Below are 7,209 nucleotides of genomic sequence, written 5' to 3' on the forward strand. Positions count from 1 at the left end.
TATGATGAGCCCAAACTAGAAATCCAAGAACACCTATACTTATCATGGCATAAACCATGCCTAGATACCCGAAGACCGGTTTTCTTGAAAAGGTCGATACGATATGACTAATAATACCAAATCCAGGCAGAATGAGAATATACACCTCTGGATGACCGAAGAACCAAAAGAGATGCTGGTATAATATTGGGTCTCCCCCTCCTGCAGGATCAAAAAAGGTTGTATTAAAGTTTCGATCGGTTAATAACATTGTAATTGCCCCCGCCAGTACCGGAAGTGATAATAAAAGTTGGAATGCTGTCGCTAGAACGGACCACACAAAAAGTGGTAATCTATGCATAGTCATTCCAGATCCACGCATGTTGAAGATAGTTGTTATAAAATTGATAGAACCTAAAATTGATGAAATACCTGATAGATGAAGACTAAAAATTGCTAAATCAACTGCTCCTCCAGAATGGCTGGTAATACCACTTAAGGGTGGATAGACTATCCACCCAGTGCCGCTGCCCACTTCTACTAAGGCTGAGCTTAATAGGAGCAAGAGACTTGGTGGCAACAACCAGAATGATATATTATTTAATCGTGGAAATGCCATGTCAGGTGCACCTATCAGAATCGAAACAAACCAATTACCAAATCCACCTATCATCACCGGCATAACCATAAAAAGATCATTAAAAAAGCATGAGCCGTTATTAAAACATTATAAAGTTGATGATTCCCACCAAGAATTTGATCGCCGGGTCGGGCTAATTCCATACGAATCAGTACGGGGAAGCATGTGCCCATCACTCCTGCAATGGCACCAAAGATGAAATAGAGAGTCCCAATATCCTTGTGGTTAGTAGAGAAGAGCCATCGAACCATATTTGTCATTTTTTATTTGAGAAATGAAAACTTTCCTTATCAAAGAGGGGCCCGGGGGCTGGAAGAGAAAAGAAAGAGGGGCCCGCCCGGGGGCTGGAAGAGAAAAGAATCAGAATTACTGAGCTACCCCGCTCTTTTTTTTCTAATTCCCTTCTAAGATCCTCCGACTTAAACAAGTCGAGAGCATGCTCGTGCTCAGCTCTTTCGAGACTTGCCTTGCTCTTGGGGATTTCTTCCCATCGGATCCTCTGTTCCACTTCCAGGCACCTCCTTGCGGAGCTTTCCGCCTCAAGGAGATCCCGGTTGTAGGAAACAGCATCTCTAAAGAAAACAGATCCTCCCTCATTCTCCCGTAGATCTTGATAAGACGCTTGGAGAACAGTGAAAGAATCAGTTGCGTGAATATGGTCCAGATAGGAAGATCGGTAGATAAGGCCCTATTCTTTGATAAAGCGCCACAAATTCCTAAATGACATCTTGTCGCATACTAGACAGCTTTTCTTCCATTAGGAAGAGCTTAAGCGGTCCAGGTATGTCCTCCAGAGGGGTATTGTGATTAAGCTCGTTCTGAATGAACGTAACCCATCCAGGATCCTGCTCGTAAAGGCTCAGATAGAAGTTTAGCCCTGCTAAATGAGCTAGAGCTTGGCAGTGAATGAAGGCAGTACAGGAGACTCCGAATCCTATTCAGATTGCCAATGATCCAGTCAAGCATGAACTAACCAAGCATATTGGTTTCGATCACGTCTATCCGAAGTCAATAGAGCAATTTAGAGCGTAGCGGTATCTTTTGCTAATGAAATGAGATTGGATATGAATGTGGAATTCATTGAGTGGAGATCTGAACTAATCTATACTCTGCCTGTCTTCCATTTCTCTGAAGATTTCGTTTACAACACAACATCAAACTCCAATTTCATGAATTGATAGGTAAGGATCGTTGTCGAACAGCTCTTCTTCATTTCTTCCGGAATTCTTTCTTCTAAGGTAGTAGGTATCGGGTTTCCCTGTTCATACTCCGAACATGAGTTAATATACTCTTATAGAGCAGATCACTTAGGGCTTTATACTGGTTCGACGACTGGGTTCTTGTTCCTTTCTCTTCTTTGTTTGTCCACTCCCTTTGTTTTCAACAGTCTTTGGAGCTTCTGGTACCACTGGTGTGATCTCATTCTTGAATGCTAACACCCTAGTGTCTCCTAACGCTACGCTTTCTAAGCAACCCGAGTGTTCTCTGAACTAGGTGAACAATCCAGGGCGATAGCGTGAAAGGGCCTCGTCATTGCTCATCCAGTTTCACTACATTAGCCTCCTCGTGTACACTAATCTATATCGCTCGCTATCTGGAAATGGAGTGTTAGTTTCAAATAGAGATTGTGTGGGTGTGAAGTGTACTGAAGATCGAGGTTTTTCTTCTTACTAACTTTGTCAAAGAGGCTAAAAAAACAATAAATGACCAACGAAACTTCGAGTGAGTAGGATAAGGAGGAGTAGTCGGAGGATCTGAGAAGGGAATTAGAGAAAAAAGTGCAGCAGCTCAGTAATAACACCTAGGCTTTTGGATTAACTCTGCGATTTGGAAGACGGAGGAAATGAAAGTAGAAGAAGTTATCGAAACTCGGAACCACATGTTCAATCTTTTTTAGCGGTTTCCCCAGAGATCTTTATCATTAACGCAACCTTCATTTTGCTCATTCATGGAGTTGTATTTAGTACCTCTAAGAAAGATGATTATCCACTGTTAGTTAGTAATGTGGGTTGGCTTGGATTACTTAGTGTTGCGCGCCTAGGAGGGCAGCGCGCTTGGGATGCGGAGGAGCTATTATCACCCAGCTCCCTAACCTAATGCGGCCGGACCGCAGGGAGCCTTAGCATGGGGGGACGTCCTAATCCTTTTGCCGCCACAAGGCCGGCTAATCGTACGCAGCAGGAGCAAGGGAACTCCCCTAGTTCAGGAAGGCACATGAGTCCAAACGCTATTATGAATGTGCGACCGACACTACACTAGTAGGTACCTGTGCATGCAGGTGAGGCGTCGGTCGGTCCTAGAAACGGCGGCAACTAGCGAGGAGTTAATGATCGGACGTGCTGCAACCTAGGGATCGCCAGGCAGCTCTTTCGCTCTATAGGGATATCGGGGGGGCATAGCACAATTCTTCTTGGAGGAGGGTTTTGGTTTGCCCAGGTGACTGATCCTGCCATAATATACTCCCGCCAATTCTATTGCACCGGCAACCGAAGTCGAACATACATACGACGATCTTCATGCGTGAAGGGACGGGAGGAAAGAAAGGGCGGTAGATGATAATGCAAAAGGGCGCCGCGTCTGGCTTGATAGTAAAGCCAAAGAAAGACGCCCCAAGACAAGATACAACTGTTGGGATGGGGACATGATCAATAGGACCTGGCTGGATCCGGGCTGGGATAGTGGCGCCCATTCCTAACCAGTTCTGAAAAGGTTCGCTCATGCTGGAGGTACTAACCACTTAGTGATCGGTCCGCTAGTTCACGCAAATCCGAAGAAGTTATCACGGACGAGCCACATGCAGGGAAACCTGCACGTGTGGTTCTGGCCGGGCTTTCCTTCGGTATCTAATAACCTTGCTTCTGCTCGCCGCTGGCGCACCTCTGCTAACTATTGCCCATTTATTCTGGAATAATTTTTTTAGGAGGGACAATTTTACATATTTCTGCCAAATCCTTCTATTATTAAGTACGGCTGGTACCATTTCGATGTGTTTCGATTTTTTCGAAAAAGAGAGGTTTGATGCTTCTGAATTCATTGTATTAATTCCACTTCCTACTCGCAGTATGCTCTTAATGATCCCGGCTCATGATTTAATTGCCATGTATTTAGCTATTGAGCTTCAAAGTTTATGTTTTTATGTGATCGCAGCATCAAAAAGAAAGTCTGAATTTTCCACGGAAGCCGGCTCAAAATATTTGATCTTAGGTGCATTTCCCTCTGGAATATTATTGTTTGGGTGCGACCGGACTACTACCGATCAATTTTTTGGAGCTTATTTATAGACTTGTAGAGACCCTCTACGTAGTTGTAATTCTAGGGCAATCGATCCACTTTCCCCATAGCCCTAAGGCTGTGTCTCGATCTCCTACGCAAGAAAGATAAGATACGGGAGACGGGGTCCTATGGTATGTGTCTTCGACCCTTGGTCTAATTCCACGACGGAGAGTCGGCGTGGCGTAAAGTGAAGATTGGGGGGAATAGAGTGAAATCCCTGTCTGGGGTATTCCGAAGGTGTAACCTAGGCAACGAAAAAGGGGCCCGATACTTCAACTAAAGGAGCGACCTGTTGGTTCACCAAACCCCGACCCAGTGTCACACATTCTCCAGGTCCGAGGGATCCAGTGCCCAACTACCGACTCCTCCCGGAATTTCGTTATCGGAGCCGAGCCAGGAATAGCCGTTAGTGGACACCTACCACTTTTCACCGGTTAGAGAGGCCCTCTTTAATACATTAAGAAAATATGTTCACAGGGGCCAGAAAGACTCGGTCATAGGAACTTAGACCACCTACGCGCTGGTAAACGAAAACCACCTCGAGCGGATCTACCGAACAAAGAAGGCCACCCCGTCGAAAGAATTAACACGCCAAAAGGGCCACCAGCTTTCCCCCAAAAAGGGGAGATCCGCTGCTTACTGCTCACGGAAACATCCGACCTTATGGTCAAGTCGTCCGCCTATCTTTGTTTTCCGATCGCATAAAAAGTCATGAGATCAAAAAAGAAATGTGAGAATGTAGTTACAGCTGTAAAAAAAGTCAATATCTCGTTCTCTTGGTCCATAGATGGGGCGTCCTATCCGATGGATGAATGAGGAGCCTCTGTCGAGTAGTGAAATGATAGGATTCTTCTTTTCGGTTAAACCGAAACACAAGTCAGCGATTCAATCCAAGAGTGCAGGCACCTTAAGAGCGGTCAAAGCTAGAAGCTATATCAGGACTGCTGGAACGAAAGACCCAATGAATATTTTCGTACCACCTTCCAATCTTCTTAGTCAATTGTGTACTTTTCCACTAGGCGAGACATAAGTTATCGGAATCCGGGGCCTGTTTTTCCCTATTTCCCAAGGGGAATGTCAAATTGTGTGGTTTCACAGTCTTATGAGATAGAAAGTTTTGGAAAATGGAGCTGCCGTTTTCACTACTTTGGTCCCTAGCGATATTGTTGCTTAAACTAACATGGAAAGTGGGTTCAATCACTTTAAAGTGCCCTCTCAAGTGTCATCTCATAATGGTAATCTCCTTATGGTGTAGTAATTTGGCTTAGAATATGAAACCTATCTCTTCCCCCTAATGGCTTTTCACTACCCCTTGCGGGAATGTGTATCGTTGCTGCATCGCCACCGTATTCCTGACTTGCTTTTCTGAACTGCTTGTTTTCTCGGGGCTGCAGTCCAGTTGCTTCGTGGTTTGCTTCTCGGTCTACCCAATCAAGGTTAGACCTCGCTCTATCAACCATTGCTTTAAATAGTATCATGTTATTTCATCTTTCATTGATACCATCATTACAATCGAGGGCCTACAATCCATGGAAATCCCTATTCCAACCACTGGGAAAGAAGAGCAAGTAAGTAATGAATGAATGAATGAATTTAGCTGGTATATAAACATCTCCCCATGAAGGGAAGGTGCTATACTATATAATTAAGAAAAAAAGTAGGTTGTGAAATCATAGGAAATATGCCATGCAGAAAATCCAGGAAATATTTCCTGGATTTTCGGATGACCTGGCTTATCTTTGCAGTTATTCTTATTTAGCAGAATCTAGTGAGTGTTCATTAAAAGGAAAGAGAGCTATTCGTTATAGGATTGATCCAGACAACCCAACCTAAGTCACCTATTGCGCCTAACCTAAGTATAGTGCCAGTGGTCGGCGAGGAGAAGTTCATCCCTGTAGAGAAGAGAGGGGATCCTATTTCCTTTCCCCCTTTCCCAGTATGGCAACCTTATCTTCCAACATGAAAGTTGGTATCAGAATGAAACAATCCAATCCATACTTGTGGAGTGCTCAGTTCAGTTCCTGATTTATCTCAAGCCGAAACCGGAAAAGGAAACCTATTACCCGGGGTCCCCCCTTTCGGCTATCTCATCTGTTGTTCCTCGACTCTCAGGAAGGTAAGATCATCAATCAATAGTAGGCTGCTGCTCTGTGCAGTTAAAGATGGGATCCAACCTGTTCTATTTGCTTGTTTCCTATAATCTGTGCTCGATTCCATATTTCTGTATCCTTCGATTCCCGGGACAGATCTGATCTCCTTTATACTTACCTCAAACAACGAGCGAAGTCAAGATGTTGATGAGAAAGGGGCTTTTCTCAAGGCCAAAGAGTGCTCTTTGAAGGCTACTATGCATCCTTACGAATACAAGAGTGGTTTTTTTTTGTTTTGGGTATAGCAGGACTTGAACCTGCGACCATTAGGTTAAAAGCCAAATGCTCTACCAACTGAGCTATACACCCGATTTTACAAGAAGGCTTGGTGCGGAAAAGAAAAGAGGGCGGCCTGGCCCCTTTTCTTCTTATCATATCACAAGGGCGCGACTCTGTATGGTATAGTACCGTGGAGCAAGTCTGGGAGTCCTTTCCACTCATTGAGGATTCTATCTAAAAACGAAGGTCAACAGGGGAGACTACAGTAGCTCGAATTCAGACTATCTACAAAAAAGGTAAAGTCGTCTTTCCTAGGGTTTGACCGAAAGGAGCTGTGTTCTATGGTTTGACATTGTGGAGGTCCAGCACTCTTCTAAAGGAAGAAAGAGGGTATTCGCGCTACCTCCTACTCCTATAGAAGATCGATTGGAGCGAACTTCCGATCGATTCCTTATTCATTGTTGCCGACCCTTACATCATCATAAAGAGAATCAAGATATCCCAAGAACCCAGCTAGGGATGAATGACTAGCGCTCAAGAACAAGCAAGGGATGAGCGCACAGGAGCGGCGTTGCTTGTTGCTTTACTATCACATTAGAGAAGTGGAACCTCCAAGCTCAGACATCTCAAACTCAGAAACTACCCTTCTATCCCACCCTGCTCCTCTGGCATCGGAAGCAGAACTACCTGACCGAAGGAGATAGACAGGAAGGGAAGACGGTCATACAAAGGCCGAATAAAGCTCTCTTGAAGCTGCATCTGAATAGACCTAGAGTCACTCAGTACATACGAACCCTTGAATAAATAAGAATTGAGAAGTATGAAATGTGGGCATCATAACAAAAAAAGAAAAAGACCGAACCAGTAAGACTAATGTCTACTTATTTATACCTTTGAGAGGTCCACTTAGACTATTATGATTTTCTCTTTAGCTACGTAGGTTATATA

At 44.3% G+C, this 7,209-nt stretch overlaps 1 non-coding gene across 1 annotated transcript; it reads right to left on the minus strand.

Annotated features, from left to right (window-relative positions):
• Nucleotides 1-6,278: 6,278 nt before the first annotated feature.
• On the minus strand, nucleotides 6,279-6,351 carry TRNAK-UUU (transfer RNA lysine (anticodon UUU)). The gene has a single exon. It is a non-coding gene; the product is annotated as a tRNA-Lys (tRNA).
• Between the last annotated feature and the right edge of the window lie 858 nt (nucleotides 6,352-7,209).

This window comes from Aegilops tauschii, chromosome 6 (assembly GCF_002575655.3).
Source record: "Aegilops tauschii subsp. strangulata cultivar AL8/78 chromosome 6, Aet v6.0, whole genome shotgun sequence".
Lineage (NCBI taxonomy): Eukaryota > Viridiplantae > Streptophyta > Magnoliopsida > Poales > Poaceae > Aegilops > Aegilops tauschii.